Source organism: Gossypium hirsutum, chromosome A08 (assembly GCF_007990345.1).
Source record: "Gossypium hirsutum isolate 1008001.06 chromosome A08, Gossypium_hirsutum_v2.1, whole genome shotgun sequence".
Classification (NCBI taxonomy): Eukaryota; Viridiplantae; Streptophyta; class Magnoliopsida; order Malvales; family Malvaceae; genus Gossypium; species Gossypium hirsutum.
This window is the reverse complement of record NC_053431.1, coordinates 87544980-87568069: the sequence shown is the minus strand read 5'-3', so window position 1 is coordinate 87568069 and position 23090 is coordinate 87544980. Positions and strand designations below refer to the sequence as shown.

Below are 23090 nucleotides of genomic sequence, written 5' to 3'. Positions count from 1 at the left end.
TTATTGATACGAGCTCATCAAACTTATTCATATCGAAATTTTTTTTGAAGAAACATGGTCTCTCGATCAGGAAATTGAATAGGAAGATCAATACGATAAATTTAGAGTAGGCCCCAACTATTGGAGTAGCTCGAGGCTTGGAGCTGCAAATCGATGAATGGAAGGGCAAATAAGATTTTGAGGTAATTGAGTTAGATGATTACAATTTCGTTCTTGGATTAAACTTCCTTGACAAGATTAAGGCGATTCTTTTTCCTTGGGTCGATCAAAATTATATCGCTGATGGTCCATTATAACGAATTGTTGTATGGGTGAATTGAGATATGAAGGTTGGGACCAAGGTGTTGTTGGCAATCCAACTAGCAGAGGATGTTTCGTATGGGAGAAACATTGACTTTGTAAATCAGATTGCTAATGAAGCCCATTTGGAAATGCTAATGGGGCATGAAACCGATATAAGGCCTGTAGAGTCATCAGTGGAGCTACCACCTATGAGAGAGGTGGGTTATGTATCGGACTTCGAGGGAAAATTAATGATGTTATCTAGATAGTTGAGACGAGTAAATGCTGCGAGTAAGATATATCTTAAACACTTTTGTAGTATTTTTCATTCTAACTTGTTGGCTTTGCAAAGAAATAGGAGCCCTTTCAGAGTTTAGAAGAGGGTAAGTTGAGGGGCTTACAAACCTGAGTTAGCAAGAATACTCAAGGATAACTTGGTGTTCAAAGTGATGGTGTCAAAATTTGTTTGTATGGATCAAAAGGATCCAAATTGAGGCAAGTCAGAATGTGGGCAGGTAAGAGTGGTAGACTCTTACAAATGAGATGTACCGAAAATAAGTGGAACAGATCGAGCTAAAAAGCAATAGAAGCTGAGGAAAAAGTTCTAAGGGTCGGGACAACCCAATAGTGAGACTAGTTGTAAATGAGCTAAGGCGTCGAGTAAGTTCTGAGGCAAATCAAGTCAGCGCTATTTCGAGAGTGCAACGATGGCGTTGTGAGAATGGATAGGGGAGAGTGTCATGGGGCAAGGTGCAAAGCCTGTGACCATTGCATAAAATGCATCCCATGGAGGTCTATTAGTTAGATGAGGATTATTTAACCCATAAGAACTAGCTCGATTCAAATAACTGATGGAGAAGCTTATCTATTTGAAGCCTGGGTGGCCTAATGAAGTAGATATGAAAAATTAAACTACCTTGGTAAATAAGGAAACTAATCTTGGAAGATTGACGAGAATAATATTTGATAAAATTAGATTTGATTTGATTGCATAAATCTTGTAAATCCCTTAATTGTAAGGATAGGCTTCATCTCATCCGTCGATATACATTTAGTTAGACCATTGGATTTGGGGAGCTTAACTATAAATAGAGAGCCTCTCCCTCAGTTGTAAACCATCCATTGTTTTGTATTCTTTGAGAGTGAATACTAAATTGAGTCCATTTACTCAAACACCTCTCATGCATTATTTTTCTATGGCTATTCTATTCTTACGAATATTCTTTTGGCTTATGTTGTTTCTGCTATATAAATTGGTGCCTTAGAGAAATTCTGTGAGAATCCTTATCTTGTGGGAGTTACGCTGACTTAGGTGTATTTAAAACGATAGAATCACTTAAAGTTTCATTGATTGTGAGACTAAAGTTCCAGCCCTATTACATTAGGCCATTCAATCAACACTTCCATGATAGCTTGGTTGCCCCTTCGAACCATGCATTTATCGAGGATACAGTTTGGTTCCTTAAGTATAGCTCCATCAAAACCTATTGAAGGAAGAGTCAATTGAGTTAGCTACTTCCCAACATGGCGTTTAAGTTGAGACACATGGAAGGTAGGGTGGATTTGAGTGCCTGGTGGCAATTGGAGCTTATATGCTACCTTTCCAACTTTAGCCTCCATAATAAAAGGACCAAAAAACTTCAAACCATGCATTTATCGGGGATACAACTTGGTTCCTTAAGTATAACTCCATCAAAACCTATTGGAGGCAGAGTCAATTGGGTTAGCTACTTCCCAACATGGCGTTTAAGCTGAGACACATGAAAGGTAGGGTGGATTTGAGTGCCTGGAGGCAATTGGAGCTTAAATGCTACCTTTCCAACTTTAGCCTCCACAAAAAAAGAACCAAAAAACTTGGGACAGAGTTCTTGGTTCATGATCCTCCTAACTGAAAGTTGTCGATAGGGTTGGAGCTTAAGGTAAACCATGTCACCAACTTGGAAAGTTCTATAACTTCTCTTACGGTCTGCAAACTACTTCATCCTGTCTTAGGCCCTCTTGAGGTGAAAATGAAGAAGTTTCCTTGTTGTTTAACTCTATTACAGCCTTTTATCAATACATTGAACAGTGGAGGATCCTGCTAGATAAGGTAAGTGTTAAGGTGGTGGTTGACCATAAAGGGCATCATACAAGGTCGTTTGTATAGTTGACTGGAAGGTAGAATTGTACCAACATTCAGCTAAAGATAGCCAGCAACACCAGTCCCTAGGGCATTCACTAGTCATACATAGTAGGTTGCTCTCCAAGCATCGGTTGAACTATAGGCTCAATCATAGTTGAATGAAACATAAAATTGACAGATGTAGGCATGTACCTATCTTCTTAAAGAGTTCTGATACGTGATAATTGTGACAGGTTTTAAATATTTATAATGAATCATTCTTGAAACTAACTATTATCACGATGAAGGCAAGTGTACCTATCGAACATTAGTATAGCTTTAGCAAGATCGGATTATCGAACCCAAAGGAACTAAAAGTACTAGTATCAACTTTCTTTCTATTAGCTAGCCTAAAAAATAAAAGGGCTTTGTTTATCTAACTAATTAATTAAACTAAGAAATCACAGAAAAGAAATTTAGGGAAAATAATTTTTGGTAAACTCGATTGATTAAGACAATACCTCAGGAAAAATCCACCTAGACTTCACTTGCTATTTGACTCTGAATCGGACGATTTATTCATTCAACTTGTTCTGTAGAGATCCCTAAGTTATATTATTATCTCTCTCAAGAATAACAACGTCTAACCCTAGATTGAATAATTGAAATATCTTTCTAATTAACGCCCTAGGGTTGCATTAACTCGATCTATGGATCCCCTTATTAGGTTTCACCCTAATCAGGAAAAATCTTATCACCCTATCTTTAGGCGCGCAACCAACTCAGCTTAATTATGAAAAATTTCCTTTTAGACAGGGTTTATTCCTCCTCTTAATGAGAGCTTAACTTGAATCAATATCCCGGAATATCAAAACAAGAATTAAGAACACATAATTAAAAACAAGTCAAATATTTATCATACAATTCAGATAATAATAACAAGATCCATCTTAGGTTTCATTTCCATTAGGTATTTAGGGGTTTTAGTTCATACTAATGAAAGAACACAACTCAAAAGAATAAAAATAACAAAACATAAGAAAACCCAAAACTCTTGGGGGAATTTGAAAGGAGATCTTTAGTCTTGATGGTGAATCCGGCTTCTGAGATGGATCGATCGGCTTTCCTTGAGCAATTCCTTGCTTCCTCCTATGCGTCCTCTCTCTAAGTGCCTCATCAGGTGTTTAAATAGGCTTTGGAATGCCTAAGAGCCCTCAAAATTGGCCTTTTCCGAATTGGACTAAACTTGGGCTCGGTAGGGACGCGCCCGTGTGCGATTGCTTAAGGCCATTGTCAAGGCTGTTAAATGAGCACGAGCGTGTGATCTACTCGTGTAAATCGTGCTTTGACCTTGCCAAAGGGACACGGTCGTGTGGTATGCCCATGTGAGGAAGTCTAGGCCGTGTTGATTTCGTACGTTGGCCCATTTTCTACGTTTTTTGCCCGTTTCTCATTCTTTCACTCTTCTATGCTTACCTAAGTATAAAACATGAAATTAATGCATTAGGAGCATCGAATTCACAAATTTTAAGGAAAAATCATCCATAAAATGTGCTAAGCATGGGATAGAAATATGTATAAATTACGGTTTATCAAATACCCCCACACTTAAGCATTTGCTTGTCCTCAAGCAAAATTCTCAACTCATAATCAAAATAAATTCTTCTCAACTTATAATTTCTATCGATAATATCTCAAAATAATCCATAGGTAATCATACATTGAAAATTCAACTGAAAGAACATCAAAGTTTCAAACATTCTAAGTTGAGTATTTTATCATGAAATCATAGGTGTCTCTCCTCATCTAAGTAATTACCTTCGACTCAAAATATCACAGATTTCCACATCCTCACTAAAGATTCACTCAAATCACTCGAGGTGTTTAAGAATAATACATGAAGCACTCAATAGTCAATAATGAAAAGTCATTACCATATGCTTGCATGAAAATCAAATCTCTACCACTATATATTGATATAAACATCAATCAAAAGGTCTTTAAAGGGTTGTAACGTGGCTTTGATTAAGGGGTGTGGTCACAAGCTGAAAGAAAAGGTTAGAATCGAGATTGAATTGAAAAATTGCCTAACTAGAAAAAGTAATTAAACATCAATTGAGTACAAGTGAGCTTCTTCTCAGAAGATGGAATTTAGATACTGCGACTCAACAATATCGAATTACTACTAATATGTAAGTATGACTTTTGTTTTAAAGAACAAGTCAGCTATATAGAAGAGCAAAACATAGCTAAGCAATTGGTTCAAATCAAATCACGACAAAAATAGGGATCAAATTAGGGGATTTCAACAATAATGGTTTATGGGTTAATATTGAGGGTAAATCAATTAATGGCTTGCTAGACTCAAAGGTGTTCACTAAGGGTTAATTATGAAGGTAGACTTTTTGTGGAGTGAGTGGGTTAAGCCTAAGTGCCTTTATCATCTTGACATATCAACTCAAATGGTGTGGTCTTGACATGCATAATCAAGCAAGTTCTAGAATAACAAATCAAAACTGACGCACTCATAGTGAAAGTGAGCATGAAAGAAATAAAATATGCTCTAAAGGCTCAAGATCTCACAAAAATTATGACTTTTTGATGTTCAAACTTGTGAATTTCAACTCAAGATAATACCTAAGCTTAGGGAAACAACCTAAAAGTTTTTAATTCTTCAAAAATCAACTTATCATGCTTGATTCCCTAATATCTTAAAGTTTAAACAATCAATGCATAAATGCCTATGTTTTAATTCAAGACATATCAATAAAAATCATAAATTAATTAAAATTCATTCTAATAATGATATGAGTTATTCACATGAGAAAAAGACAAAATTCAGGGATTTCTAATGATGATATAAAAGACCCCCGCACACTTAAGATGTATATTGCCCTCAATGTACAAAGATAGATATAATGAAAAAGATAGATTCATAATCATAAGATAGGGAGAGAAGTGAAACTTCCTGAATGATGAATGAATTCCTTGAACTGGAGTTTTGGAGGATAATCGGCGTGAGAGTGGAGGAGGGTACTCTGGTGGTGGTAGAGGTTCATTAGTCCATAAGTCCTGCGCCAAAAGAATATTATATCTGGTGGTAGCTATGGTCGTGGTTGAGCAGGACATGGCAGTCGTGGAGAACCTTTCCCAGTGGAGTTTTTAGTTCCTATGCGAGGATGAGCTTTGGAGCTCTTTCTGACTGTGATAAAATCAAGAACTCTTTAAGAGGTATACTGAAGCATAATTACTCATAATGAAATAGCCGAAGAATAGAAATTGTAAAATCTCAGGATCAAATAGTATTAAAAGAAAATAAAAAAATAATTTCAAAAATAAAATAAAATAAATAATAGGTGTTTATAGAGAAATTGGGGCATACAGCCGTGGGCCACGCCCGTGTTATTTTGGCAGTTTCGCCCACGGCCATGTCACACGGCTGTGGCTACTTATCGCATCCCGTGTTGGGGAAGAAAATTTTCCCTATTTTCACACGGCCGTATCGCATGGCCGTGTTGCATCCCGTGGTATGTGCACGGCCTACGGCACCCCGTATGCCTGGCCGTGTGGTTCTGAAAAGCCTGTGATCAATGATTTGGTTAGTATGTTAGATTTTAAAACTAAAATTTAAAGAAATTAATATTGTTAGTGCTCAGGTTGCCTCTCGAGAAGCGTTTATTTATAGCCTAAGCTCGACTTACCTCTCTAGTGTGTGATCATGGTGGATCGAAGAGTTTACACTCCTCATCCCTACTATAAATTTTATCAACATAAGGTTTAAGACGAGTACTATTTACCTTGAACGTGCCAAATTTGGGGTGATTTACCTCGACCGTACTGTATAGAAAAATGCTAGTTACCGTAAGAGGGGTTTCTTCATTCGGTTCAAAAGTGGCGATTCAAGGATCTACTGCATCTAGTAGTACATTGTCTCCAACTTGAAGTTGATTTGGTGAGGCATTGAGCTCGTTCTGGCGTAGTTTTGGTTTATCGTGTTTTCTCGGTTTAAATGTCAACCATTCATCTAACTCCTTGATTCATAACCTTCATTCTTCATGGGTAGATTCTTTGTTGTGGATTGAACATGGCTGATGTGTGTCCTTCGAACTTATTTCCTGCAAAATAGGTTGTACTGTATTATCAGTCTTAGTAGAACAATTTGTACAATCACCTTCAATTTTTGATGTGTTGTTCGGGTTGTGAGCTTTAAGGTTGATTGTTTCGTCTCCTACATGAAGTGTGAGTTCACCTGTACCAACGTCAATAATTGTTCTAGCAGTTGCTAAAAAGGGCCTTCCCAAAATTAAAGGAACATTACTGTCCTCTACTATGTCTAAAACAACAAAATCAACTGGGAATATAAATTTGTCAATTTTAATGAGTACGTCTTCAATGATACCCCTAGGAAATCTGACAGTTTTATCTGCTAATTGAATGCTCATCTTAGTTTGTTTGGGTTTCCCTAAACCTAGTTGCTTAAACAATTTGTAAGGCACAACATTGATACTAGCCCCTAGATCAGCCAACGCATTATTAACATCTAAACTACCAATTAAACAAGGAATCGTAAAACTCCCTAGATCTTTTAGTTTGTTGGGTAGCTTATTCTGAAGAATGGCTGAGCAAACCGCGTTCAGCTCCACATGTGACCTTTCATATAACTTTTGTTTATTTGCTAGAAGCTCCTTCAAAAATTTGACTGTGTTCGGCATCTGCGAAAGTGCATCAATAAACGGTATGTTAATATGTAGTTTCTTTAAAAGTTTAAGGAATTTACCAAATTGTTCGTCTGAGCGGTCTTTCCTTGTCGCATTGGGGTATGACACACGAGGTTTATATTCTGTACTTACCGATTTTTGTTCATTTTGGCCTACCTCATTCTTACCTTTGCTTACCACCGGTTCTGGCCTTGGCTTTGCCACTAACCCTTCCTCATCTTGAATGGAAATTGCGTTGAGTTGCTCCCTTGGGTTAGATTCAGTGTTGCTTGGCAGGCTACCTTGTGGTCGTTTAGAAATCAACTTGGCGAGCTGTCCAATCTCAGTTTCGAGCCCCTGGATTGATGCTTGTTTATTTTTGAGTGCCGTCTCGGTATTCTAAAAATAAGTCTCTGACACCGAGATGAATTTGGTTAGCATCTCCTCAAGGTTCGGCTTTTTCTCCCGCTGAAAGCCTGGAGGGGGTGGTGGTTTTTGATTTCCTAGGCCTCCCCATAAAAAATTTGGGTGATTCCTCTAACCTGCATTGTAAGTATTGCTATAAGGATTTTTTTGAGATCAAGGATTATTACCCATGTAATTTAACTGCTTGTACTCCATGTTGTGGCCATAAGGTGGGTATTCTGAATTGCTCGATCCACCTCCATTTTCTTCGCACTGCATTACTGGGTGAACCTATGAAGAACTAAGAAAACCATCAATTTTCTTATTCAAGAGTTCTACCTGATTAGAGAGCATGGTGACCGAATCGACGTTATAAACACCGACTGTTTTCGTTGGCTTTGTCCTCATGACTTGCCACTGATAGTTATTCAATAACATCTCTTTTATAAACTCATAAGTATCTTTAGGTGTTTTATTATTGATGGTTCCGCCAGCAGCTGCGCCAACCATTTGTCGAGTCGAAGGATTCGTTCCATTATGAAAAGTTTGAACCTGTAGCCAGAGTGGTAACTCATGGTGAGGGCATCTTCGCAAAAGGTCCTTATATCTCTCCCATGAATCGTAGAGTGTTTCTAAATCCATCTGCACAAAAGAAGAGATATCATTACGTAATTTAGCCGTTTTAGTCGGCGGAAAATATTTTAGTAAAAACTTTTTGGTCATGTGTTCCCAAGTAGTGATTGACCCCATGGTAATGAATTCAACCACTGTTTAGCTTTGTTTCTCAAAGAAAAAGGGAATAACCAAAGACGAATGGCGTCATTAGAAACGCCATTAATTTTAAATGTATCACATAGTTCTAAAAAGTTTGCTAAGTGCGCGTTGGGATCTTCGTCCTGCAAACTATCAAACTGAACAAATTGATGTATCATTTGAATTGTGTTAGGTTTAAGTTCAAAAGTATTTGTAGCTACAACAGGTCTAACTATGCTCGATTCAGTTCCTGTTAAAGAAGGTTTAGCATAATCATACATAGTGCGTGGAGCAGGATTTTGATTAACAGCAATCTCAGGAGGTAGCGGATTTTCTTGGTTTTTAGCCATCTCCTCGGTTGTGGTTTGAATATCGTCCTCTTGCTCGTTCTCTGTGTATCTTAAGCTTCGCCTTATTTCTCTTTGGTTTCTGCGAACTGTGCGATCGATCTCACTGTCAAAAAGTAGTGGTCCTGACGGGTTTCTTCTGGTCATAAACTAGAAAAACCTGTCAGAAGAAAATAAATGAAGAATTCGAAAATAAAATAAAATTTTAAATTGCAATAAAAGTAAAATGGCTAAAGTAATAAAAATCGAGTATTCCTAGTATCTTAGTTCCCCGGCAACAGCGCCAAAAACTTGATACGTGATATTCGTGACAGGTTTTAAATATTTATAATGAATCGTTCTTGAAACTAACTATTATCACGATGAAGATAAGTGTACCTATCGAACAGTAGTATAGCTTTAGCAAGACCGGATTATCGAACCCAAAGGAACTAAAAGTACTAGTATCAACTTTCTTTTTATTATCTAGCCAAAAAAATAAAAAGGTTTTGTTTATCTAACTAATTAATTAAACTAAGAAATCATAGAAAATAAATTTGGGGAAAATATTTTTTGGAAAACTCGATTGATTAAGACAATACCTAAGGAAAAATCCACCTAGACTTCACTTGTTATTTGACTCTGAATCGGACGATTTATTAATCCAACTTGTTCCGTAGAGATCCCTAAGTTATATTATTATCTCTCTCGAGACTAACAACGTCTAACCCTAGATTGAATAATTGAAATATCTTTCTAATTAACGCCCTAGGGTTGCATTAACTCGATCTATGGATCCCCTTATTAGGTTTCACCCTAATCGGCAAAATCTTGTCACCCTATCTCTAGGCACGCAACCAACTCCGCTTAATTATGAAAAATTTACTCTTAGACAAGGTCTATTCCTCCTCTGAATAAGAGCTTAACTTGAATCAATATCCTGGAATATCAAAACAAGAATTAAGAACACATAATTAAAAACAAGTCAAATATTTGTCATACAATTCAGATAATAATAACAAGATTCGTCTTAGGTTTCATTCCCCTTAGATATTTAGGGGTTTTAGTTCATACTAATGAAAGAACACATCTCAAAACTCCTTGAGCAATTCCTTGCTTCCTCCTGTGCGTCTTCTCTCTAAGTGCCTCCTCAGGTGTTTAAATAGGCTTTGGAATGCCTAAGAGCCCTCAAAATTGGCCTTTTCCGAATTGGACTAAACTTGGGCTCGGCAAGGACATGCCCGTGTGACACGCTCGTGTACGATTGCTTAAGGCCGTGGTTAAGGCTGTTAAATGGGCACGGGAGTGTGATCTACCCGTGAAAATCATGCTTTGACCTTGCCAAAGGGACATGGCTGTGTGCACTGCCCATGTGAGGAAGTCCAAGCCATGTTGATTTCGTACGTTGGCCCATTTTCTCCGTTTTTGACCAGTTTCTCATTCCTTTCACTCTCCTATGCTCACCTAAGTATAAAACATGAAATTAAGGCATTAGGAGCATCGAATTGACCAATTTTAAGGAAAATCATCCATAAAATGTGCTAAGCATGAGATAGAAATATGTATAAATTACGGTTTATCAAGTTCCTGCCAAAACAAGCAAATGAAAATATTATCTTTATCAAAACCTATAAACTCATAAGCTATGAAGCTTATAGATATTGTCAAGATATGCTTGGGCAATAGAAAAGGATGGGACAGGGCCACAAAGTGGCCATACTTAGTAAATATGTCTACTACCATAAGAATAGTGTCCTTTCCTCTTGAAGAAAGCAATCCCTCAATGAAATCCATACGGACAGCAGTCCATGCTCTGCTGGGTATTGGCAAGGCTTGAATGAGGCCTAGAGTAGCTATGGTGTCATACTGACTACCTATAAATGTGGTATCATTTATAGTATAAATATCACACCAAAAATATATAAAATTAGATTTGCGGTGTCCGCATGTATATAGGCCAAATTGTAATATAGTATTTGTTTACAATGAAACACATGAAGTACTCTGAGGATAGTACCCAAGGGAGGATGGATTAAATCTATAGAAAATATCTTTTCAGTAATAAGTCTAAATAGTAGTAATTAAATCCTATATTAAGAAATATCATAAAAAGGTTGAAAATGAGAAATTAAATAACTAAAATAAATAACCAATAAAATTAACAAACAATTAAAGCAATTAAACCAATCAGGAAGATTAACTTGTTTCAGGGGTTGTAGTTAAGTTCAGATTAGGGTTTTAGGGTGGATTAGCTATCAATTAACCAATTATTACCTCTCAACCTCAAACTAATTAATCAATTGGTTGATACTCGCTTATCTTCCAAACTCACTTTCTCAACTAGGATAAATTACAATTTACTTGGTGAAACTTATCTCCCGACCTTATTTAACCTATGATTACTTCCTAGGGTTTTCAAGGTTAAAATTTAAGAGCCCATAATATAAACCAACTAATCCTATTGGGAAACTCTATATCCTCTGTTAATCACGTCTTCATCCACTCGTTAATCTCTTTTAGGAGATTTAGCCACTCATATTATTCATAATCTTAATCTCAATTGAAATCAACATGTAAAACAATACAAATGAATCAAAAGAGAAAAGAGATTAGAATAATCCCGAATTGATGTTGATAGAAGCATGGAGTACAAAATCTCTCAATTAGAATAATGAACATTATTGCTTGCAAAGAAGAAATAATTGAAATACTTCAATTAAATAAAAGAAATTTTCGATCAAAACTGATGCCTAGAGAAAAGAAGAAAGAGTTTATGAAAAGTAAAAGAAAACTTAATCTAATCCTACTCCTAAACTATGAGGGTTTTTGGATGCATCTAAGATGAATTAATTACATCAAACCCCTAAGGTTTTATTTATAGGAGTGTTGGTAGCCCGAATTAGGTCTTCGGCACATCCTAGGCCTTCGTATAAAGTTGATTATGTGAATGAAAATAGCCTCGGAATACTTAGGCACCATGTCAAAGCTATGTCTAGCCATGCAATGTTTATGATATGACACAACATACAAATTGTGCTTCCTTTGGTTTGTTTCATGCTTTGATGGCTCATGAAGCTTGTGCGTCACTCGTTCATTGCTTCTACATCAATTAAGCCTATAAATCATCGTCCTACACACTTAATTACACAAATTAGCACTACCTAAGGGCTGTGTTGGCCTAATAGTTCACAACACTCATAAAATGTTTTAAAAAATGCAATAATAAATACTAAATTAACTTTTTCTACTAAATACCAAAAATGTAATAATAAATACTAAATTGGCTAGATAACAAGCTCCTTAAGTCTAAAAAATAGACCAAAATTACTACTACATTTGACGTCAGGTCAAATACCCCCACGCTTAAGTCTTTGCTTGCCCTCAAAAAAACTAAACGAAAGCAAAATAAAAACCAAAAACAAACTAAACAAAAAACAAAAAAAAAATTCAAGAAAAGATAATGTACTTGAACTAGCTTGATACAGGAAATTGGATAGAATTATATTAACAAGATAGTGTAAATAAACATATAGCTCTAGCATGATATACAATTGACCCACAGTTTCTAAAATTAGACGAGTTAGTTCATTAAATTTCAAAGCAAAAAAATAAAAGAATATTGAGTATAAGTTTCCATCAAAACATATATATAAATATACAATTATGTTCAACTGAATATAAGCTATAAAAATATCAATCCTTGGCACAATTTCATCCACATAAGGTACTACCTAAGTCATATAGGACTTTTCGGCTTGTAATGTTCTGTGAGTTAGGTTGGTTTGGAATTCAAAGAATAGGCTTGACAAAACAGTTAAGCACAAAACTAGTTTGGCACATTATATTATTCCCGATACTCCTCCGAGTATACATGTAGCTCACTACCTTATATCCACTTCTCTCACCTTCCTTATTTCTCCATTTACTAATGCCTATTATAGTAATGTGAGCATTTTTTCCATCTCACTTTACTTTTTTTTATTATTTTTCATCGAGATTTTCTCGATTGGAAATTTGCCTTATTTTTCTACAGGCTTAAGAAACCTTATACTCACTATACAATACAATTCCTTAATTCACTCATTTTTTCTCTTTTGAAACCTCCGTGATGTATCTACCTAACCCATCAATATCAATGGACAAACGTCTAAATCCATAAAGGGCCAAGAAATAAAGGATCAAATAGAATATCTAATAGGCTTAAGGTTTCATTTATCGTTCATCAAGATAATGGATTAAGGCTCAAAATTGGTACTATGGAAAATATTTGCCAGATAGCTTTTTGGCTTGAAAAATTGTCTACCAAACAATGTCTTAGATCATCCTTAGGTAATTCAATGCATGGATTAAATCAGCAAAGTCTACCAATTTCTACAACCTATAATTCAATTAAACATGCATGGTATTGAAATACCTCTTTATCATGTGGTATACTCAACATCTTAAATCTATTCACAGTGTACTAAATTGAACTAAGTATCTAAAATTAGAAAATTTAGAATCAATTATTATCAAATTAAATTTATAGTTTATTCACACAATCCTATTAACATGTTCCTAATCAATCACTTGTACAAGCTCAAGCACATAGAAAAAATGAAAAATAAAAATTTAAAACTATGAAAAACTAGAATAAAAACATAGAATAAAATAATAGACAAAGAATTTAAAAATTTTCCCAGGTCACCCCACACTTCATTTGACACATTGTCCCTAATATGCTGTAACACCCTAACCTGTATCTGTCACCGGAGTAGGGTTATGAGGTATTACTAATAAATTCACAACATATAGCATACATTTATCAAACATAAAACATTCATTCTCATACATCATTCAATATAATCACATTGTCCCTTATAACGGCCTACGAGGCCATAAACATGCTTTAGAAGTGGCTCGGGACTAAACCAATAACATACTAAAATTTTGGACACTTAGAAAAATTTCAATCATACAGGGGTCACATGCCCGTGTGAACAGGCCATCTGCCTCACACGGCTCCAGACACACTCGTGTCTCAGGCCGTATGGAAACAGGGCATACATATTGACTTGTATCACACGGCCTAGGACATGCCCTTGTGCCAGGCTGTGTGAAAACTGGAAGGTATACTGACTTGTGCAACACAGCCAAGTCAGATGCTCGTATGCTAGGCCGTGTGCCAATTAAGGGAGTATACTGACTTGTGCCACACGGGCAGTCACACGCCCTTTGTGAGGCTGTGTGGAGCATACTGACTTTAATTCAATTTCAACACTAGGGGACACACGGCCATATAACATGACTGTGTATCACACACGGCTGAGACACACGCCTATGTCTCTACCCATTTGGACAAAAATAAGCCATTCGCAAGGCCAATTTGCCACCCCAAATTGAAAATACCTACACAAGGCAAAATGGTACCATTTCATTATACAATAGGCAGCCAAAATCATCAACCAAATGCTCAATTCAGACCATTATAATTTCATCTATTCCAATTTCTCAAATCACTACCATTTACATAGCTGATACATGCCAAAATAATATCAAACAATATGACTCATTTACCATAATTTACACATACATAACTTACCCTTTAAATAACCAACACAACATCTAAAATCATATCTCATCAAGGCATTTCTCAAGCATTTATACTCCACAAATCAATTAACCATTTGAGCAACTATAAAACCATCACCACATTCATACCAAAACATATCAAAATAAGCCATCACTCATGGTTATATATATACAAACCAAAACATATCCATTTACACACCATTTCTAATAGCCAAACACAAATCAATATTAACATCATTTACAAGCCAAATCTCATAGCTATAATCACAATCAAAATACCACATCTAGCCTATACATGTCATATACCATAATTGTATAATTCAAAAGTACCAACTTAGATATTTGATAGTGCGATGATGTTCCCGACAATTCCCAGATCCGAGCTAGCCTTAATTCACTATAAAACATAGAAAAATAACATGAAGTAAGCATTTAAGCTTTGTAAGCTCGTATGAAATAAACTTAATGTAATCACATAAATATAAATCAATATGTAACATTCATTAACTATCAAACCTTTCAAGTACTCATTCACAAAACTATATACTCTCATCATCATTTCTTCAAATCAAATCTAAAATAATTTATTCACAGACCCATACCATCTCGTACCATTCTCATATACGTTCTCGTCTTTCATTTACCCGTTGAACCACTCAAAATAGAAGTTAGATACTCAAGGGTCACACACGATAAGTACCTATACTATGGCTCGAAGCCAAATCAAGGTATCTTATCCAAAATACTGATATCATGGCCCGAAGCCAAATCAGCTAATATGCATGGCTCAAAGACAAATCGATTTATCTTGCACCCGAAGTGCTAAATCATGGCCCAAAGCCAACTCAATGTATCCCTAATGACATGTCACTAGCATCCTAAACTATTCTTAAGGTTCAACTGGAATTCCAACTATCGAATCTTCATCGAATCATTTCTGAACTTGTCCGTAATCACATAATCACAATTCATGCTATATCAAAGCACACAAAATACATTTGAAATAAAATTATAACAAACGAACTTAACTCAGATGTTAAAACGGCAAATCAAGTCGATTAGTCAATAACTTTATCTTTTCCCCGATCCAAATCTGTATTTCTCCTTTCTTAATCTAAATATATTTAAAATTAACTTATTTAATCAACCATTCATTCAATTTAGTTTAAAACATACATTTAGGCCTATTTGCACAATAGACCCTAAACTTTCACACTTTTAACAATTTAGTCCCTATTTCAGAAATACACAAAATTCACACAATTCAATAAAACCCATGCTTGTCAGAATTATATATAGGTCCCTAGCAGCCCAAAACTTTCATTTATTTCATATTTTAACCACACAATTTGTACATTTCACAATTTAATCCCTATTATGCATTTTCATCAAAAATCACTTTACAAAACATGAAAATCTATCATCAAGCTTTCATATTTCAACATTAATCATCAAAGAACAGATAGATTCAACAATGGTAACTCTCAAAATCTTTAACAGTTTCAAAATTTAAGGTATAGGCTAGCTAGAATACGGAGCAACGATCTCAAAAACGTAAAAATCATCAAAAATCGAGCTCAAAACACTTCCCAATTAACCTTGCAAGTGCAAAACCCTAAAGCTCAATCAAAGGCTTTCTTCTTCATCAATATTCAGCCAAAAGAGAGAAAAGATGGAGAAAAATTCACTTTGTTTTTTATTAATATAATATTTATTAACTATTTTACCATTTTAACCTTAAAATTAATACAAAATTTCATTTATGCCAAACTATTAACATCCACTAACCAACTAATGGTATATTTACCACTTAAGGACCTTAAATTTAAGGTTCTATAGCTATTTGACACTTTTAGCTAATAGAACACAAGTTTTACACTTTATGCGATTTAGTTTTTTTTATTGAATTAACCATTCAAACAGTAAAATTAGCTCACAAAATTTTCACACATATCAAATAACATGTTGTAAATACTGAAAATAATATTAAAAATAATTTTCCAACATCAGATTTGTGGTTTCAAAACCACTATTCTGATTTAGCTAAAACCGGGTTGTTACATGTGCAATAAAAATATAAAGGAAAAAGGTTACCTGATTGGGGTGATTCATGCAACTTAATTGGTGGGACTACTTTTCTCAATTTTAGCTCAATATTGTTGTGTTTTCAAAAATTTGGCGTTCCTACTAAGAAAAAACTAAACACAAACTAAATTTATAAATATTAAAATCCTAACTAAATAAAACCAAAAAATAAAAAACATTCAAATAAAAATAAAATTACAAGGTCCAAATTAAAATAAAAATAAAAATTAAATGAAATTATTTAGAATTAGTTGGAATCAGAGTCTGTCGCTTCATCAGCTTTGTCCGATTCGCTCATCAAACTTTCCTTCGAATCTTCCTCTGAGTCTTCTTCGGGATCTTCCTTGTCTTCCATTATCTTGCTCGGTTCAGCCTTTACCTCGTACTTAGATGGTGGAAATTATGGCATCTTCAACCCATGTTTCCTCACATAGTCTTCAAAAATTGATCTAGTTTCTTGCATCCACTGAACTATCCATTTTGAATCGAATAGCGTATTCTCGCCTAGATGTGGTTTTGTCTTTATCGCTATTTTTCATTTCCTATTCCCTATAAGATATTCCACACTTTGTTCCAATTCAAAATTTTGATTAGTTGTATGACACGGGTTGATCGTCCCATTAGCACCTTTGTTTGTCAGCATAAGGCTATCACTAAGTACGGGAAAAGTAATTCTATGTCGTTTTTCCTTGTGTATTGGAGCATGCTCTAACATATCCATGTTCCCACACAAATTGTTTCATTCATTAAAATCACATTTGACAATTTTGCTTGGAATGTATCAATTTGGACATGTTTGACGCTGGGCAAATTAAAGTGCTAATAAATTTTAGCCATATTTTGGCTTTTGAAGTTAGCTTTGCCTGAGAGAAAGATATGAGATAGTTTGTTCCTAAGTGGCATTTCCACTCACCCTTTACGTTTGTTAAGAGATTAATTATGTCGTCCATATTTTCTCTCGAGAAATACATTAAATCAGTTCATCGTACAAAATCACAAAGATATAATGGAACATCATAATACCTCTCTATTTCAGGAGGTGAGATAGAAATTTCCTTCCTTAGAACTAGTTTCTGCATTCATGGTACATTCATTGGTCTATTCATAACCTCCTCCTAACATCGCATAGAATTCGTGCACGATCGGCATGTACCCTAGATTAGTCAGGAATGTACAAAACTTCCCCCATCGATGAAATTGAATCATCTTACTTGTCTCACTTTGCAATGCGCTTATGGATTCGAAACCTCATTCTTGCAGAGGGACTTTTTGTTGGACCACTCGAAGGTTATTTTCGAGCTCCCTCTCTCATATGTAGGCATGGTTATCCACTACAGATTCACTGTTAGAAAGGTTGCTATAGATGGTTTTAAATTTATGAAGTAGGCAAAAGGCAGGGAATTAGCAAAATCTCAAAAACCAAACAAAAAAAATAATTGTGAATGGTGATTTGGTTGGTTATGACACTTGGAAGGTGTAGCTACTGGTAAAGGCAATATATAGATGCCATCTAGGGATTTACTTACCATGCAAACTTTGAGAATATCTTTGAAGATAACGTCAAACCAAAAACAAATATTTTCTAAAGTTGGCTTGCATGTCCTGCCATAGAGGGGGCATGGCAGGACACGAGGTGAAACTATGCCTTATTTTTGCTTCAGGATGTGTGTGTGTCACGTCATAGGGTTTATATGGTGTGACATAACAATGAATTTTCAATGTCAAGGTGGTTGTGTCAGCCATGAGGTTGTTATGAGACACCACATCTTTGATTTAGCCTCTTTGGACCTTGAAAAATGCCCTCGATTTCTTGTACTTGCATCCAACTAACATCTAGCTCTTCCATTATTCTCAGAACCCTGTTTCATTCTAATTCTAAAATCAAAGAACAATTTTAATTCCTAATTCTAACAAATCAAAAACAAAATAATATACAATATTAACAAATTGATCCAAGTTTGATGGTTTCAAATTATGTCATGCTACAGGACTTGTCTAAAAATTCCTTAAATTTTACCATCAACTTCATTCATCATTCTCGACCATCTTAGCTCTCCCAACTGCTCCTTATCCTATCAGGATCTCTCCATTTGTCCCATTCTCTTGCATTTTCCGTACCTATACTTGCACAACTCAGAAAATACCTTTTATCAAGGCTATTAGGGGTTAAAGTGAATAACATCTAACATTCCTCACTAAGTAATCCCTCACTTTGGGAATCGTAGCCACATTTGAACACTTCTATCTCATTATTGATTTTTATAATTAGCTTGTTTCACTTGAGACCGATTTTCAATTTAGAAGTGGCCATAAATAGCCAGCCCAATATAATGGAGGTTTCTTGATCTTCCTCAAAATCGAGGACTACAAAGTAAACAGGGATTATAAATCCCCATACCATGATCAATACATCCTCGAGTACACATTTTTGGGTGTACCAAGGATCTATCGACTAGCTGTAGCATTATCGAGGTATTTTTAAGATCCTCGAGTCCGAGTTTCCTATATATCGATAAGGGAATTAAATTTAAGCTGGCCTCTAAATTGCAAAAGGCCTTGCAAAAATGTCGATCCCCTATCTCTATTAGAATAGTAAAACTACTCAAATATTTCAATTTTGGGGGTATTTTTTTTGCAATTAACATGTTGCACGAGGCGTAAGTGTAAATTTGCTTTCCTTTTTTCATCTTTTTATGCCTTTCCATGATTTCCTTTAGGTACTTGGCATATTTTAGAATTTTATTGATAAGTTCTAAAAGTGGTAGATTTACATTGAGGGATTTAAATAAATTAAGAAAATTTATATAATCTACCTCGTCCCTTTTTTTTTGTCCTCTAGTCTCGTCGAGAATAGTACTGTCGTTGTGCTTGAATTTTCGATGGATACCAGATCAAACACTGGTTTTTCTATCTCCTCACTAGGCTGATGGTGCTCGACTTCCTCCTTAGATCCATTGACATCTTCGAATCCTTTATCCTATTTCATGGTTCCGTCAACATCTTCGAAGACTTCATTCTATTCATGGATGAGCTTATTAGGTGTTTTTAATTCTTTCCTCGATTGCAAAGCGATCGCCTTTACATGCTCATTCCCGTCTCTCCAAAGATTTTTCCCCGTATTACTGCGGATGCTCTGACCATTTTGATTTTGAAACATCATCTTTAACTAACTCATTTGGTCGAAAAAGTTTTCCATTCGGGATTCAAGTCATCCACATGTGGCTTGGAGTTGTCGAATATTTTTTTTTCATTATTTGCATCTTCCCTTCTAGTTGATGAAATCTTTAACCACATGCAGCATGGTCATTACCCATGGTTCTTTATTGTAATGGTGGAGGTTGGTGAGGAGAGTTTTATCAGTTTTGTGCTTGATTTGCACCTCCTTAGTTGCCTCCCCAATTGAGGTTTGGATGATCCCTCCAACAAAGGTTATAGATATTTGAAGAAGGATCTCAACCCCTATTACCAAAGTAACTTTCATCTTTTGGTTGGTTCTCAAAACATGGCTCCGCTCTCGTCGATTTGACAGTCATATCCAAACGATTAAGCTTTCTAAGATTTGTTTGTATCGATCATCTTTGTTATCTTTGTTTATAACTTTTACCGTTAGAAGCTTTGATTTGGACATAAATCTTTCATTGGACTACATGTGCAAATTCATAGCCATGTCATCTATGATTTTGTAGGCTCGTACATACGTGTGGAACATGAGGGATCCTTCGGTAGCTCTATCTAGGCTGGATCTAATGTTATCGTCAATATTGGTATAAAATATTTGGATCTAGAGCCATTCTTGCAGTCCATGGTGTGGGCACTTCTGTAATAGCCCATTTTTCAGTGGTTTCGGGACCACAAATCTGACGTGTGATTCTGTAAATATTATTATTTAATATTTATGAGTCAAATATAGTATTATATTAAATTTTGTTTTAATAATTTTTGTTAATTGGACGAATAGTTAAGTTCAAGTGGTTTGTCCCTAAAGTCAAGTGGTTTTGGAAAATGAGGTATTAGAATCTCATTTCTTTAAATCGAGCCCGTAAATATTTTTATTAAATATTTACGGAGTTACAATATGGGTATATTGAGTTTTGATCAAGAAATTTAGACGTCCGGATAGTTAATTAAGGAAAAATGATTAAATCGTAAAAGTTGCAAAAATTAATCGCTATTTAATTTTATTAATTAAGTGGTTTCTATAGTCAAAGTGGGAGGATTAACATAGTAATTTGACCATAATTTAGCATAATGGACGGCCTATGAAGTGAAATTAATTAAATTATATGTTATTTTTATTATATATGTTAAAATGTTATTAATAATAATATTAAAAGTAAAACATAAGTGAATTGTTATCATCATTCCCAATTGAAATCTCCCTCATCAGAACTCCAAACTTTCAACTTCTCCAATTTTCGATCTTGCTTTTATTCATGCATGTAAGTCTTTCGACTATCGATTTTTCATAAATTTTAGGTTTTTGATATCGTTGTAGCTTAATTTAGCTAACTCGGGGATTAATTCGTAAAATTGTTAAATATTTTAAATTATACCATTGCTGAATTTGTGATGTTTTTGAAGTTTGATAACAGATTATTAAGCCTTATAGTTAAATAGGATTATTTTGTAAAGTGATTTTGATTAGTTTTAAATTTAAGTACTAAATTGATAAAATAATAATTTCTGTGACATCCCAAACTCGACCGGAACAGATTGGCCTGAATCCAAAGTGACACATTAGTCACCAAAGTGTCTCTCTAGCACAAAATCACCTAAAGCACACCCTAACCTTATAACATCTCAATTCTAACTAATAACTATCTAATCTTTTTTTTATTATCCATTTTTCCTTGATCCGTTTATTAATTAAAGCTATATTAGCTAAGTTTTATTACCTTAATTCATACATATAACTTAAATTAATCTAATTACAACTAATAAAAAACATGTGTATAATAATTTAAATATTCAAAATCATGCTTAATAAAAAAACAATTAAAACATACAATGGACTTACCTTAATCACAAACCTATCCACTCTTGGACAAACTACAATTAAAATGTATTAATGAAAATTTCATGCTTCAATCACCATGTTATCACTTAGCAACAAACAATAACACACTCAACATTAAACCATAAAATCAAACATTAAAACCAATATAACGTCTCAAAATTAATATCCAAATGTAAGTCTCAAACATCCATTACAAGTGTATCAAATTATCCCAATTGAGTGCCACATTTCCCTCTAATGTATCTATAGAAATGTCCTTAATATATACTACCAAGTAGCCTTAAACTTGGACCACTCTTGCCCTTGCTTCTCGACTCCCCAAAGTTGGAAAAACTTTGCACAAAGTTGTGAAGGTGTAAGCTGAAAAAGCTCAGTGAATGGCCATAAATTCATTAAGTAAATTACACCAAAAAATACTTGAACCAAGGCAAATCATGTATCAAAATTTAGGTATAAGATCCATAATTTCAATTATATTTTCACGCTCAATTATGGCATTCAATTGACTGAAATTTCCAGCAGCAATGTAACATCCTAACATCATAATTCCATATGTTATTCCATGAGTAAAAATCAAATTTATTATGGCATATGAAAACATAATATATACACTTATATTGGAAAATGAAATCCATGGCAAAATATAAACATGTGATCATGCGTTAGATAAACAAAACTCCAATCTTCGAAATATCAAATACCATACTCTGGTTGAGTGGGGCATAGCCAGCAAAACTCCAATCTTCCAAATATCGAATACCATACTCTGGTTGAGTGGGGCATAGCCATACACTCCCTTGTGTCGCCTCGAAATCCAATGATTGAGTGGATAAAAAGGCTTAACACTATCATTTTCACTCCAGCAAAATCAATACTCCAAGAGCCATATGCTCACATATAACACATGTAGTGGTGAGTACTTACTAATCCTATGACATGTCATATATATCCAATGGATCCACCATACATTGTTGTCAATAGAATCAAACACACAGGGCATAAACACTGATATTTAAGCACTTAATTCAGGATATAAAAAATTAATTTAAAGCATGTCACTTAGCAATTTTAACATGCACATAGATAAGCTCTGTAATATCCCTAAACCAAATCTAGTAGTTTCGGGTATACTTTCCGGTTTCGAGTGTGAAACTAGGAATTTATGGGGCTTTTTGTAATTTTTAATTTAATTTAGGAGGTTAATTTCATCTAAAATGGATTAACAATAATCCAGAAAAATAAAAATATTTTTGGAAATTTAATTTTAAAGTAATTAAATAATATTAGTGAAAATAATTAATTTGGGTCAAAAAAGAATTTTAAAATAATTTTTATTGGGGATTAATTTGAGCTAAATTTAATTATTAAATAAATTGAGTTTAATTGTAAAACAAGGGAAAATTTAGAGTATTTATTTAGCGAATAAACCTTAAAATTCAGAATTTTGGAGGGAAATGATTAAATGGTAAAATAAGGGAAATGTGAGAGTGACCATTAGGCAAATTCCCTAATTTTAAAATTATGGTAGGTTTTTTCAGCTTTAAAAACTATACATCTAGCCTACTTTTCACACCATTTATATCAAGTTAGAGAGCTATAAAATTTGTTTTCTTTACATGGTTTTAAAGATCTATCATCAGAGAATAGATCCAATTATTTTCCTTCTCAAAATACTCTCTCAATTCACCCGAAATTATTCTCAAAAGTAGTAAAAAATATTCTGAAATTTCTCAAGATTCTTGAATCAAGATTGTCAATCAAAGGATTTAGAGCTAATCAAAGGTAATTATTATTTCTAAACTTATTTTTATGATAATTTGTAACATTTTTACATGATTTGAGAGTCAATCAAA

General features: G+C 34.5%; 1 non-coding gene across 1 annotated transcript; it reads left to right on the top strand.

Moving 5' to 3' along the window:
* Positions 1-8053: 8053 nt before the first annotated feature.
* LOC121205859 (small nucleolar RNA R71) lies at positions 8054-8160 on the top strand. The gene has a single exon (XR_005900932.1). It is a non-coding gene; the product is annotated as a small nucleolar RNA R71 (small nucleolar RNA).
* Positions 8161-23090: the final 14930 nt, after the last annotated feature.